Source organism: Cibotium barometz, chromosome 34 (genome assembly GCF_041138505.1).
Source record: "Cibotium barometz isolate CiBa-2024 chromosome 34, ASM4113850v1, whole genome shotgun sequence".
Classification (NCBI taxonomy): domain Eukaryota; kingdom Viridiplantae; phylum Streptophyta; class Polypodiopsida; order Cyatheales; family Cibotiaceae; genus Cibotium; species Cibotium barometz.
The window spans coordinates 32,902,696-32,918,624 of record NC_141079.1 but is presented as its reverse complement, the minus strand read 5'-3'; the positions used below and the strand labels follow the sequence as shown (position 1 = coordinate 32,918,624).

At 41.0% G+C, this 15,929-nt stretch overlaps 1 protein-coding gene across 1 annotated transcript in view; it reads left to right on the top strand.

Moving 5' to 3' along the window:
- The window catches only part of LOC147618931 (small ribosomal subunit protein uS17y-like), a 178,550-nt gene that overhangs the window by 18,065 nt on the left and 144,556 nt on the right, over positions 1 to 15,929 (top strand). The window lies entirely within an intron of this gene.

The window sequence follows — 15,929 nt, the reverse complement described above, 5'->3', positions numbered from 1 at the left end:
AATATTTTTTGAATTTTAAATTGGTGAGATATGAGCATTTTTCCAAGAAGGTAAGTGGGAATTTAAAAAAGTAAACACTTTTATGACACCCCCTTACACCCTTCATAAATGACCCCCAAAAGTGGCCATTTACTAACTAAGGGACATCTTTTCATTCAATGCTCATTAACCTTAATGAGTTATGAAAAAAAAGTCAGTCCTTAAAAATAATCAAAGATTAATCTTTCCACTAATCTTTCTCCCTTTAGAATTAATCAAGAGTCCTAATTAACCCTTAATCATCAATTAATCCACACCATTAAGCACATCATTAGATAGATCCTTGCATTGCTAAGTTTTGTGCTTAATCTAGAGTGTAAATTAATTAATAATTAAATATTAATTAAGCTCTTAATTTTAACTTTTTTCTTTATGTAAATTAGGCCAAGGACTCGACCAAAGAGAGCAAAAATTCTCTAATTGGTGAAGAAATTGATGCAATTAGATATTTTGATGCATTTAAATGCTCCTAAAACACCCAAAAACATTAATTTTGACACCCTACATGATCGATTTGACCCCGAAAAATACATTTTCTAGTTTTTTTACCTTTTGAACTGGATTAATCACCCCCTTAATGATAAAAACCAATCAATTAAGGAAGATTCGTCAATTTCAAGAGTTTTTAAAAGTTTTTTTTAAAATTTTTTAAATGATTAAGCTACCCCTAATACTTGCTAACACCTTAATGCATACAAATCAAACATAAAACACACAAATCAAACATAAATTAATGATTTTAGCTCTATGTTTAAAACACTAAAGAGCTCTATGGAATTCAAATTCATGTGAGTGAAGATTTGGGGCCCTCCTTCACATTGGTGGAAACTGAGGTTGCCGGTTTGATACTCGTGGCCATTCTTACGATGAGGCTTGAGTCTCTTGTGGAGTGGCTTTTGATGATGAGGGTATTGAGCATGCGGCCCACTCTTTTGGTGAGGTTGGTTCATGAAGAGGCCTTGGATCCAGGGCTTTTCCCTTGAGTTTCTTATCAAAGTAAGAGTGGAATGCTTTAGGAACTTCGTTAAGAGTGGCTGTATGGAGAGGTTTTGACATTAGAAATAGAAGCTCTTTCTCTTGTTGTTGTGAAGATGGAGTCGGAGGAGTAGATGGTAAATCGGAGTTGGTTGTTGATGTAGAAGTTATGTTTCCATGTAGAGGGGTTTTCAAGAAAGAGGTTTGTAGCTTTTTGTGTTCAGAATCATAGAAATCCCTTGTCAGGACTATGGTCCTACGGAAGTCGAACCCTAGCATAAGTTAATAGCTTTCGGAGTCTCGAGAGTATTATTAGTGCTAGCGGGGTTCAGGGGTTAATGGGCGTTAGGGTTTGGTCGATGTGTGTACACATCTAAGTTAGCACGGCTCTTAAGTAAGATGGGCGGCCGCGCTAGGAGGTGTGGACACAGGCCAGGGTTTTGGTATAAAACCCAACGAGAAACCCTAACTCGTCATTATATGGTTGGGAGGTGAAGCCGTAGCGGAGGCGTTACACTGGTATCAGAGCCAGCGGCGGTAGGCGTGACCTGCACGAGAAAGAGATCGACGCTGCAGCAAAAGAAACGAGTGTAGCCGCCGCCCGTACGATGACCTCCACGAGCGTAGCCGTAGCCTACGCGCGCCTGCGTGAACAGCCCACAGCGAGCGTCTCCGCCGCCTACCCGTCGTCCGTACGGCCCCACCAGACGTCTAAGGCGGCGACCAAGGTAGACCGGCAGTCCTCGAAGATCGGTGAGCGATCGTTGGCGCGTCGTTGGCGAGCGCGCGAGAATTCTCCCTTACTTGAGTGGCACAAGGGGGAGGCTTCACCATCCAAGGAGTGGGGTTTTGAACCCACCACCTCAAGCTCTAAGGCAAGTGTGCTAGCCACTTCACCTTTTCACTTGTGTTGTTCTTCTCTTCAAAAGAGCTCTACTTATTCTTTCAAGGGAGGACACAAACTACAAGGAAAGTGACACAAACTACAAGGAAAGTGACCTTTTCACCTTCAACTTTCCTTCTTTCAATTTGTGAGAGGAGTTTTCTATGCTCCAAGTTTGGAAGTTTTTGGTGGACGGATCTTCAACGACATGCTACATGCAACACACTTTTTTGCATGCATGTGTTGATTGACGACTCGAGTGGTGATTTCTTCTCGATTTTCGTGCATGCAAGAGGAATTCTTCTACGACGCTTCAATTGGAGTTCGCTTTTGAAGGTAATCCGTTCTCTATTTGTAAGCACGTGCATACCATGGCCTCAGCAGAACCGTCTCATGTTCACTTCGATTTTGAGAATGATATGCATGATGTTAGTGAGGCACACCCTTTGGGTGGTGGTGTGGGTGATTCGCGACAGGCCGTTGCGCCTGATCGTGATGACAACATGACCGATGCCGAAGGGGGTGCGAGTCCAATAGATGATTATGGTTTGGTAGACACGGTAGAGTTTGGGCGTCTCACTTCAAGGGTAGTTGCACTTGAGCGCACTATAACAAATGTCAATACCAATCTCACAAACATGAGCACGCTTTTTACTGAATTTATGGCACGTTTTGCACGTGGATCGGCGGCAAGTGGAGGGCCTATTCCGATAGTTATGCCTCCTCTTGTTCCAAATCCTATAGTAGAATCTATTGCACCATCTGCAACGCAGGAAGGGGCTATGTTGAAAAACGTGAAGCCGCATGTGTTTAAGGGAGAGGAGCGCGATCGTAACAAGGATGCGGTCCATACATTTTTACACAAGTGGACGGACTTGCATCGCTTACGCAGCACTCCCGCTGCTGTTATGGTCACTGAGACGAGTCTCACACTTGAAGGTAAAGCCTACAAGTGGTGGATGAGTCTACCTATTGAAACTCGCCCTAGGACTTGGGAGGAGTTTGCGGCAGCTTTTAAAAAGGAGTTCTTACCGCAAAACGAGAAAGATTGGAGTTGGACAGCCTGGGACAAGTGCAAGATGGAAGGTCTTACACTTAATCAGTATGTGTCCAAATACCGTGAAGTCATTCTCAAGCTAGACGGTTTGGACGACTTTCAAAAGGTTCGTGGGTTTGTTAGAGGCCTTGATAAAGAATATCAGGCAAAGGTTAAAACCCAATATCCTAAAACTTTGGAAGCGGCTATCCAAAGTGCCCTTATCTTTGATGACACCATGGATAAGAAGGGCATGGATAGACCGGCCAAATTCAATGGCTCGCAATTTAATGCTAATAAGCGTAAACTTGCCAGCAAAATTCTACTGAAAACACAAAGAAGTCTAAAGGGTCAAGTGGTCCGTTGTCTCCACAAGACTTTGAACGGGCCAAGAAGGAGAAACTATGTTATCATTGCTTAGGTAGTGGTTATGAGAAGAAAAATTGTCCACAGTTGCCTCGCAAGAATAAGGATAAGGAGAAGGTCAAGGAGAAGGCTGTACACATGGTGCAAACACTTCCCTTGGATGCTGATCCTAAGTATTCTGCGGTAGAGGTTTCGCACACTGCCGAGATGCATGAGTGTACTCTCACTACATCTATGTGGCAAGAGACACTTGGACCACATGATTTGGTCCGTATGCATGGCTCCATTTATGGTCATCGAGTACGTATTCTCATTGATGATGGTGCCACGCACAATTTCTTGAACTATGCATTAGTTAAGAAATTAAAGTTGCCGGAGACAAAGAGTTCTCATCGTTATGTGGTGTCCACCATTCAGGGGGATGATCACGATGTGTGGGATACTCTAGTACGGCAAGTGCCTGTGTTTGTGCAAGAACACACTATGGTTCTTGACTTCCAAGTGATGAATATGTCTCGTGCGGATGTCATCTTAGGACGGGAGTGGTTGTATGGGTTAGGGTCATCACTCAAAAGGAGTTATGAACATAATACGTTTACGTTTGAGGCCAATGGTAAGCATGTTTTACTTATTGGGGAACGTGATGTACCCCCAACACCACTCATATGTAATGCCGAACTCTCTTTTTTGGAGCATAGTAATCAAATAGAAGAAGTCTATTTTTGTTATTGTGTGTCTCAAACTAGTGGGTTTGATGTGCATGATGTTTCTTCTTCAAATGAATCTTCCTCAGTGATGCCTTCTTTCTCTTTACCTTCTTCTAAAATCTCTTTAAATAATCTTAAGCAACCAGTTAATGCTTTGTCTTTGCAACAACTGTTACAAGAATTTAAAGATATTTTTCCTAATGATTTACCAGAGGGTTTGCCACCCGAACGAGCTTTGCCTCATCGCATTGATGTCGTTCCGGGCACCAAACCAATTAGTAAGCCGTCGTACAGGCTTAGTGCGACTGAAGCAGCTGAGGTGGAACGTCAGCTTGCTGACTACCTTAGTAAGGGCTTCATTCGCCATAGTGCTTCACCATGGGCATCGCCCATTCTTTTGGTGAAGAAAAAGGATGGATCCATGCGCATGTGTGTGGATTATCGCTCCTTGAATGCGGTAACCATTAAGAACAAATACCCGCTACCTAGGATAGATGAGTTATTTGATCAACTCAAAGGTGCGAAGTATTTTTCTAAAATTGATTTACGTTCAGGATATCATCAAGTGCGTATTAACGCTGATGATATAACCAAGACTGCATTCCGGACTCGCTTTGGACACTATGAGTTTTTGGTTATGCCGTTTGGGCTTACTAATGCCCCGGCAACGTTTATGACGCTTATGGATAGCGTACTAAGGCCGTACTTAGGCAAATTTGTCATTGTCTTTCTTGATGACATTTTGATCTATAGTTCGACTTTAGAAGAGCATTTGGAACACTTACGAAAAGTTTTTCAGTTACTACGCGAGAATGGACTTTACGCGAAAGAAAGTAAGTGCGAATTTCTCAAGGATAGCGTACAATACCTAGGTCATGTAATTTCTGCAGACGGAATTGCTATGGATGCTAGTAAGGTTGATGCTATTATGCGATGGCCAACACCTCGAAGTAAGGAAGAACTTCAAATCTTCTTGGGAATGGTAGGATTTTATCACAAATATGTGAACGGTTATGCAAAGATTGCCGCTCCCATGACTGATCAATTGAAAGGTGCGGCAATTACCTTTCAATGGTGTGAGGAGCAACAACGTAGCTTTGATAAGCTTAAAGTTGCTTTGGCTACAGCTCCCATCTTGGAAATTGTGGATCCTCAAAAACCATTTGTGATTGAAACGGATGCCAGTGCGAAGGCAGTGGGTGCGGTTCTCATTCAAGATGGTCATCCTGTTGCCTATGAGAGCAAGAAGCTCAATCGTGCTCAACAAAACTACTCAGCTTACGAGCGTGAACTCTTTGCCATCATATATGCCCTACGAAAATGGTGATATTACTTATATGGTGCGCAATTCGAGATTGTTTTTGATCACGAAAGCATAAAGTGGTTTATGAACCAAACAGATTTGCAGGGTCGAAAGGCCAGATGGGCTAAGATCCTTCGGGAGTATGATTGCAAGCTACGCTATCGCAAAGGACGTTACAATATTGTAGCTGATGCTTTGAGTCGTATGCCGGAGATTAATTCGCTGCTATTCACAGAGTTGAAAAGCGAATTGTTAGAATCTTTACGAGGCAAAGGTGTGGATTCAACATACTCAAAGGTGTGTAGTTTATCACAAGATGAACTACAGCGATGGAAAAACTTTTCCATCGATGATGGATACTTACTCCACAAGGGGAGAGTTTGTGTTCCATTGGACTTAGACACTAGGCGCCAAATTCTTTTTGAGTGTCATGATAGTCCAAGTGCAGGTCATGCGGGCATTCGCAAAACGTATGCTCTCGTAAGAAAGCATTTCTATTGGCCTGGACTTCACAAGGATGTTACTGACTATGTTCTGCAGTGTCAGAAGTGTCAAGTGAACAAAGCAGAACGTCTTAAAGCTGGCGGGTTACTGCATCCATTAGAGATTCCTGACGGAAAGTGGGAAAGTATCTCTATGGATTTTATAACGGGCTTGCCCACAACGAATCGTGGACATGATGCCATTTGGGTAATCGTGGATCGATTAACCAAGCTTTGTCGGTTTGTGCCTACTAAGAAAACAGTTACAACTCCAGAATTGGGACGCCTTTTCGTGGAGAATGTTTACCGACTTTATGGCTTACCGTCCAATATTGTCAGTGATCACGATCGCAAGTTTAACAGCCATTTTTGGCGAGCAGTATTCAGTAAGCTGGGTACTATGTTGAACCTTAGTACAGCTGATCATCCGCAGACAGATGGTCAGACTGAACGGGTTAATCAAGTGCTGGAAGATATGCTTCGGGCATATGTCAGCAAAAAACAATCTGATTGGGAGTCTTATTTGCCTATTCTTGAGTTTGCTTACAATAGTGCAAAGCATGTCTCGACAGGCTTTAGCCCTTTCATGTTGATGTATGGTTTTCAGCCACGTTCACCAGTGTCGGTGGGACTGGCGAATGAGAAAATCAGTCAGGTTAAGGATTTTATCCAAGACCATATGGATATGTTGCGCCTTGCACGATTAAATGTTCGTCAAGCGCAAGATCGTTACAAGAAGTTTGCGGACCAGAAACGTAGGCCACTTCACTTTCAAGAAGGTGATTAGGTGTTTCTGAAGGTACCAGAAAACTCCACCAGTTTAAAAACGGGTCCCGTACCAAAATTGTCACCCCGATTTTGTGGACCATTTAAGACCACACATCGTGATCATCCCCCTGAATGGACACCACATAACGATGAGAACTCTTTGTCTCCGGCAACTTTAATTTCTTAACTAATGCATAGTTCAAGAAATTGTGCGTGGCACCATCATCAATGAGAATACGTACTCGATGACCATAAATGGAGCCATGCATACGGACCAAATCATGTGGTCCAACTGTCTCTTGCCACATAGATGCAGTGAGATTACACTCATGCATCTCGGCAGTGTGCGAAACCTCTACCACAGAATACTTAGGATCAGCATCCAAGGGAAGTGTTTGCACCATGTGTACAGCCTTCTCCTTGACCTTCTCCTTATCTATATTCTTGCGAGGCAACTGTGGATAATTTTTCTTCTCATGATCACTACCTAAGCAATGATAACATAGTTTCTCCTTCTTGGCCCGTTCAAAGTCTTGTGGAGACAACGGACCACTTGACCCTTTAGACTTCTTTGTGTTTTCAGTAGAATTGCTGGCAAGTTTACGCTTATTAGCATTAAATTGCGAGCCATTGAATTTGGCCGGTCTATCCATGCCCTTCTTATCCATGGTGTCATCAAAGATAAGGGCACTTTGGATAGCCGCTTCCAAAGTTTTAGGATATTGGGTTTTAACCTTTGCCTGATATTCTTTATCAAGGCCTCTAACAAACCCACGAACCTTTTGAAAGTCGTCCAAACCGTCTAGCTTGAGAATGACTTCACGGTATTTGGACACATACTGATTAAGTGTAAGACCTTCCATCTTGCACTTGTTAAATTCTTTGCAACAACTGTTACAAGAATTTAAAGATATTTTTCCTAATGAATTACCAGAGGGTTTGCCACCCGAACGAGCTTTGCCTCATGCATTGATGTCGTTCCTGGCACCAAACCAATTAGTAAGCCGTCGTACAGGCTTAGTGCGACTGAAGCAGCTGAGGTGGAACGTCAGCTTGCTGACTACCTTAGTAAGGGCTTCATTCGCCATAGTGCTTCACCATGGGCATCGCCCATTCTTTTGGTGAAGAAAAAGGATGGATCCATGCGCATGTGTGTGGATTATCGCTCCTTGAATGCGGTAACCATTAAGAACAAATACCCGCTACCTAAGATAGATGAGTTGTTTGATCAACTCAAAGGTACGAAGTATTTTTCTAAAATTGATTTACGTTCAGGATATCATCAAGTGCGTATTAACGCTGATGATATAACCAAGACTGCGTTCCGAACTCGCTTTGGACACTATGAGTTTTTGGTTATGCCGTTTGGGCTTACTAATGCCCCGGCAACGTTTATGACGCTTATGGATAGCGTACTAAGGCCGTACTTAGGCAAATTTGTCATTGTCTTTCTTGATGACATTTTGGTCTATAGTTCGACTTTAGAAGAGCATTTGGAACACTTACGAAAAGTTTTTCAGTTACTACGCGAGAATGCACTTTACGCGAAAGAAAGTAAGTGCGAATTTCTCAAGGATAGCATACAATACCTAGGTCATGTAATTTCTGCAGACGGAATTGCTATGGATGCTAGTAAGGTTGATGCTATGATGCGATGGCCAACACCTCGAAGTAAGGAAGAACTTCAAATCTTCTTGGGAATGGCAGGATTTTATCGCAAATATGTGAACGGTTATGCAAAGATTGCCGCTTCCATGACTGATCAATTGAAAGGTGCGGCAATTACCTTTCAATGGCGTGAGGAGCAACAACGTAGCTTTGATAAGCTTAAAGTTGCTTTGGCTACAGCTCCCATCTTGGCAATTGTGGATCCTCAAAAACCATTTGTGATTGAAACGGATGCCAGTGCTAAGGCAGTGGGTGCGGTTCTCATTCAAGATGGTCATCCTGTTGCCTATGAGAGCAAGAAGCTCAATCGCGCTCAACAAAACTACTCAGCTTACGAGCGTGAGCTCTTTGCCATCATATATGCCTTACGAAAATGGCGACATTACTTATATGGTGCGCAATTCGAGCTTGTTTTTTATCACGAAAGCATAAAGTGGTTTATGAACCAAACAAATTTGCAGGGTCGAAAGGCCAGATGGGCTGAGATCCTTCACGAGTATGATTGCAAGCTACGCTATCGCAAAGGACGTTACAATATTGTAGCTGATGCTTTGAGTCGTATGCCGGAGATTAATTCGCTGCTATTCACAGAGTTGAAAAGCGAATTGTTAGAATCTTTACGAGGCAAATGCAAGCAGGATTCAACATACTCAAAGGTGTGGAATCATGTTCAAATGAGGGGTCCCTCTCACTCAAACGGTAGTGTTTCCAGTTCTTCCACACATGGTTCTTCTTTATCACAAGATGAACTACAGCGATGGAAAAACTTTTCCATCGATGATGGATACTTACTCCACAAGGGGAGTTCCATTGGACTTAGACACTAGGCGCCAAATTCTTTTTGAGTGTCATGATAGTCCAAGTGCAGGTCATGCGGGCATTCACAAAACGTATGCTCTCGTAAGAAAGCATTTCTATTGGCCTGGACTTCACAAGGATGTTACTGACTATGTTCTGCAGTGTCAGAAGTGTCAAGTGAACAAAGCAGAACGTCTTAAAGCTGGCGGGTTACTGCATCCATTAGAGATTCCTGACGGAAAGTGGGAAAGTATCTCTATGGATTTTATAACGGGCTTGCCCACAACGAATCGTGGACATGATGCCATTTGGGTAATCGTGGATCGATTAACCAAGCTTTGTCGGTTTGTGCCTACTAAGAAAACAGTTACAACTCCAGAATTGGGACGCCTTTTTGTGGAGAATGTTTACCAACTTTATGGCTTACCGTCCAATATTGTCAGTGATCGCGATCGCAAGTTTAACAGCCATTTTTGGCGAGCAGTATTCAGTAAGCTGGGTACTATGTTGAACCTTAGTACAGCTGATCATCCGCAGACAGATGGTCAGACTGAACGGGTTAATCAAGTGCTGGAAGATATGCTTAGGACATATGTCAGCAAAAAACAATCTGATTGGGAGTCTTATTTGCCTATTCTTGAGTTTGCTTACAATAGTGCAAAGCATGTCTCGACAGGCTTTAGCCCTTTCATGTTGATGTATGGTTTTCAGCCACGTTCACCAGTGTCGGTGGGACTGGCGAATGAGAAAATCAGTCAGGTTAAGGATTTTATCCAAGACCATATGGATATGTTGCGCCTTGCACGATTAAATGTTCGTCAAGGGCAAGATTGTTACAAGAAGTTTGCGGACCAGAAACGTAGGCCACTTCACTTTCAAGAAGGTGATTGGGTGTTTCTAAAGGTACCAGAAAACTCCACCAGTTTAAAAACGGGTCCCGTACCAAAATTATCGCCCCGATTTTGTGGACCGTTTAAGATACTCAAGAAGGTGGGCCCAGTAGCCTATAAACTTGAGTTACCAGCACATTCCAAGGTTCATCCCATCTTTCACGTAAGCCGTTTGAGGAAACGCCTTATGGGTCATGAAAGGCCGGTGGATGATTCTTTCTTGGTAGAATATGTGGAACCCCCAATACTGCCTCATGAACCAGAAAGAGTATTGGATTACCACATGTTACGTACTCGCCACCAAGTTCGGAAACAAGCTCTTATCAAGTGGAAGGACCGTCCAAAGGAAGGCTCCACTTGGGAAAACATTAGTGTGATGAGGAAACGTTTCCCCACTTTTGTTTTCGAGGACGAAAACTCTTTTCGAAGGGGGGAGTAATGTCAGGACTATGGTCCTACGGAAGTCGAACCCTAGCATAAGTTAATAGCTTTCGGAGTCTCGAGAGTATTATTAGTGCTAGCGAGGTTCAGGGGTTAATGGGCGTTAGGGTTTGGTCGATGTGTGTACACATCTAAGTTAGCACGGCTCTTAAGTAAGATGGGCGGCCGGGCTAGGAGGTGTGGACACAGGCCAGGGTTTTGGTATAAAACCCAACGAGAAACCCTAACTCGTCATTATATGGTTGGGAGGTGAACCGACTTCCACCCTCTCTTCTTCTCCACGCCTAGGCTATGGCGGCTTGAGGAAGACGCAGCCGTAGCGGAGGCGTTACACTGGTATCAAAGCCAGCGGCGACCGACGTGACCTGTACGAGAAAGAGCTCAACGTCGCAGCAAAAGAAACGAAGCGGAAACCACACAAGAAGTCCTTGTAATCATCAATGATACTCCCTAAGGATCTTGTAGATCATGTAAAGATGTTCCCTACTCTGCAAGAGCAATGCCCTAATGATTCCTTGTTTTCCATCTCTGCATGGGCAAGTGCTCACAGTACTGCTTGGGCACCAAGACTAGACGTCTTTGTCTAGTTCTCGTGCTAGTTGCCCATAGCTTCATGTGGTGAGTAGTTATCCCCACAAACACCTTACACTTCTAAACCACGCTTCAATTTTCTCTTCAAAAACCTATTACCAAAGGTGCTAGTCTTGATCTGAATGTATGTTGCTTGCTTTGAGATCCTATCGACTAGATGTATATATCCCATCTAATAGATTTAGAATACATGTTTCTTGTTGTAGCTTGCCATGCCCTACCTCAAGACCATATCATGTAATTTTTAAAGTATATATCCCATCTAATAGATCTAGAATGCATGTTGTTCGTGTTGTAGCTTGCCATGTCCTACCTCAAGACCATAGCATGTAATTTTTAAAGTACCATGTTGTTCTTGTTGTAGCTTGCCATGTCCTACCTCAAGACCATAGCATGTAATTTTTAAAGTACCATGTTAGTATGTGAGAGAGAGGTTGAGAGAGGGTAAGAGTTTAATGAGATGTTAGTCTATGACAGAGAGGTTGAGAGAGGGTAAGAGTTTAACAAGATGTTCCACATAAAAATTAGGGTCACACATTCTCTTTAGGCAGCACCTTTAGGGTTTGAATACGTATGCATTCTTTTCTTATTGTTAAATGACTAGTCAACTCTCGAAGAAAAATAGCAAGAGCAGCTATGCAAAAGTAAGAGCGCTTGATTCACCCCTTGAGTGCATGAGAGTGGGGTTTAACCCTTTATAAGCAAGCAGATTCTTGTCACCGCCGTCATTAAGAGAGGAAGAGAAAGGCATTGATAAGTTCCTATGAGCAACAGAAGAGTGTAGAGAAGGAAGGGTGTGTGTGTGAAAAGAGATTGACCGATCTGTTTCCTTTCAAGGTTTTAACCGTGTTAAATGCAATCACTTATGGTTTCCATGGTTACCTTATTTTATGTATATACATGTGCATACATGTGTATGGGTGTATGGGTATGGAAGCGCGAAAGTGTGTACGCATTCTTGTGACAGCAAGCAAGGGTTTGTGCGACAAAGAGAGTACAAGATCTATTTCCTTTTAAGATTTTAAACCATTAAATGTACTCACTTGTGGTTTCCATGCTTACCTGAATAGAAATCAAGAGGGTGTGTGTGTGTATCATAAGAGTGTGATATTCTCTTAAATTTCAAAAATAATGATTGCTCATGTTCATGCAATATTGCCTTTCTTCTCTAGCATGTTACAATGATGGTGTTTTACATTTTATCTTGGGGCTATATAACCTCGTTTAGTCGCAAACTGAGGTCATCTTTTTGGATGTCAACATGGTAAGCACATTCTTAGTGCTTTGATTTGTGTGTGAGAGAGAGACATTGAGTAGATAAGAGGAAAGCATGTGAGAAAGAGGAGAGGGATTGAAAGAGTATAGGAAAGAGAGACTTTATGCATGCTCTATACTAAAGCTATTTTTGAGCACATGCACAACTATTTGCTAATGCCATATTCTTGAGGTAAGTGTTGTAGTGAAGCAAGCCCAAGCTCAAGCTTGTGTGCAGGACAAGAAAGAGACCGACCTCCCCATCCTCTTCCTCCTCGAAATCAAACCCGGCTTCTCTAACATCCACCACACCAAGCCTCCCCCGGCCAAGCATGTTTTGCTGACACATTTCTTCAATCAAGAGAAATTAGGGACCCCCACCTCAAAACTGGAGTAGATGAGGTAAGCTCTAGCCAGTTAATAGATTCTAATGCTATTACCATAACTCACGTGAAGAGAGAAGAAAGAGGCATAATTCATGCTGCTATATAGCACACCAAGGTCACAAAACTAGTAGTTTTCAATAATCATGTCCCTCGATCAATTTCAAAGGTAAAGATTTTAAGCTTTTGGCTCATTCAAGAAGAACTCATTCGTTTATTTCACCCAGATGCTTGCATAAATTAGTAATCGCCCAGACGTAGGGTAAACCAATACAAGTGGAAAGGTTCTTATGTGCCATGAGGCGGATATAATTCAGTTCTCCTTGAATGGGAATTTGACCAAACTTAAGTTTAGAGTCTTGTCCTCCTTAGGCATATATAATGGGATTCTTGGTATGACTGGCTCATGTAGAAATAGCTAATATTCATTGTCACAAAAAGGAACTATTTTCTTCATGTATCTTTATGCGACAAGGTGCAATGGATTGAAGTAATTGGAGACCCTATCCTACAACTTATAAAGGCATCCGAGTTATTGAAGGAGCGTAGGAAGACGCAAGCAATCTAGATTGTCACAAAGAAACTATTTCCTTCATGTATCTTCATGGAAACAAGGTGTAAGGGATTGGAGTAATTGGAGCCCCTACCCTAGAACTTATAAAGGCATCCAAGTTATTGAAGGAACTTAGGAAGACACAAGCAATCTAGATTGTCAAGCTCAATCCTCTAGGTAGAGTCAAATACAAAGAAACCAGAATGGTTGAGTGAGTATGCTAGCATATTTCTTGAAGATTTATCTAAAATGTCTTTGACTTGTGAAGTTGATCATGAGATATGGTTGATACCTACTGGAGCTCATCCAACTACAAAAAGAGCTTATAATATGGCCATTCCAAAAGCAATTGGACCCAAGGAATAGTTGAGGAAACTTTGGGATCAACGCTTTGTTTGACCCAATGTATCCCCTTGGGATGTGCCAATTCTTTTCCAGACAAAGACAGATGGAACTCTCAGATAATGCATTGATTATTGAGGGTTGAATATTGACTTATCATTACGAAAAAATATAAGATAGATGAGTTGTTAGACCATTTGTATGGAGCCCTGATATTCATAAATATTGACTTAAAATCAAGATATTATGAGATCAGAATTAAGAAGCAAGATATTCCTAAGATGGCTTTTAACACCAATAGGGACATTATGAGTTCACAATAATGCCATTCAAATTAATTAATTTAAGTTTTGGTTTCTCGATGTGCACCTACACTCCCTGCACATTGGGATTAAATTAAAGAAAGAAAAGCATAAAAATCATTTTTAAAATAAATAAAATAATTATTTTAAAAAAATAAATAATAATAATTATCCATTAAAAGATAAAATGACATTTGCGCATTACCCTTGGTAAAGGATGTGAATAGAGTACAATTAAATAATAAGAATTATTTATAAAAATATAAAATAAAATATTTACGCATTACCCTTAGCAAAGGATGTGAATAGAGTGTAATTTAATTAATTTCAAGGGTGAATGGATGAAAGATTATAGTAGTATAAGTTTGAAAGGTGAGTATGAATTGCTTAGGGCTAACTTTTGGAAGGAAAAATAATAATTAATGTGGAGTTAAGCATAGTGAACTAATAGATAACTCTAAACGTGTGCATAGACGTGTTAGTTAACTATATGTATGGGTGGATGCATGTAAAGTGCTTGAGAGCATGAGAAAATGGATAGATGCATAAAGATTCAAGGAAAGTTGCATAAAGATATGGACTTCTAAGTTGACAAGACTAATAGTGCATAAGAGGCATACATTCATCACTTTCAAATATAAAAAGAGTCCCCTGCCGCCCCCTCCCCTCTTTCCCTTTCCATGAGAAATCCACAAACTTTTCATTAAGCTAGGAGAGTACCCTTTTTCTTAGTTTATAATGCAATAAGTGCCAAAGTGAATCTAGGTTAGATTATCAAGGTTCAAAGCAATCATTTGAGCTGCAAGAGGTGGATTATTAAAGTTTGCACAAGTCCTGGGATCTATAGAGAAATTCTTAGAGTTTTGAAGGAGCAAGGAGTCAATATTTTTATCCATTATTATAAAAGGTCATCTACAAACCCAATTTCCCAAGGTACAACTATCCATTATTCATAAACTATATTTTCTCATCTTTTTGTAATACAAATTGGATTTTAGTAAATTAAAGAAACTTATTAATTGTTCACATTTTAGGATTGGGGTTAGGATTCAACTATGGTGGCTAAAACAATGGGATGGCCATGGTTAAGTAAAAGAGAGTACAAGACAATGATTGCATAACACTAGAGTTCTATATTGATGACTATTATGACTTCTAATTTAATTTATACCATGTATTCTAGCTAGCCTTCTTTTATTCAAGCATTTACGTTAATTCATAATTTAATTTTCGTTCCTCTACTACCGTGCACCCGAAACAGGTAAGGAGTGTTTGGTACTCTTCTTCGAGATTATGTTCTCAACTACATAGATCTCCTTTAATATTCTTCTTCCATTAACCTGAATAGTCAACAATAGGCAATTATTCATGTGGTTGACCTATTAAGTGCTCTTATATGAAGGGTATTCTTTTTGTACTATTTTTTGTCTAGCTCTTTTCTTCCTTTCTAATGTCTTCATTTGCCGTAATTTCTGGACCTTAATAAGTTTTCCTTGCAAATTTTTTGTTTGGCGATCACAATGCCCTACAAGGTCATCAATTGTGTGCGAGTGAGTAATATGGATCTCAAAAAGGTAGTATCGGGGCAAGTGATGTAAGCAGTACGGATTCTAAAAAGGTGGTTTTGGTAGCCCTTTGAGTAAATTTCTTTCCAATACTAGTGCTAGGAATTTTGGTGGCACGCTTTATTCCAAGATTGGCATATTAGATCTCATATCCATCATAGTGATACACTAGTCTAGGGCACATCTACATCTGCATGGTTTCACTTGTAATCATTACTTTACACTCAATATAAAAGTTTTTGAATTAATGCATTTATCATGGATAGCTCAATACAACAAAATGAACAAGAAGAATACAAGCTCTTTTCCTCTTTAGCACATTCAAATGATTTGAAAGCTTCTTGCTTTAAAATTTGAGAGATGGTTTGTATAGTATTTCAAAGTTGATCGACATCAAACCCTACATCCCTAAGTGAGTTGATTTGCACATCTTTTTAGGTACACAAATATCAAATGGGAATAAAGGTGATGCTGAATAGTTTTGTAGTGGCTATGTGGGACGACCACAAGGCCCTTGTTCAAATTAGAAAAAGCACCAAAATAGATAATGTTATATACTTCCATGCCCATCATTCCCAATTTG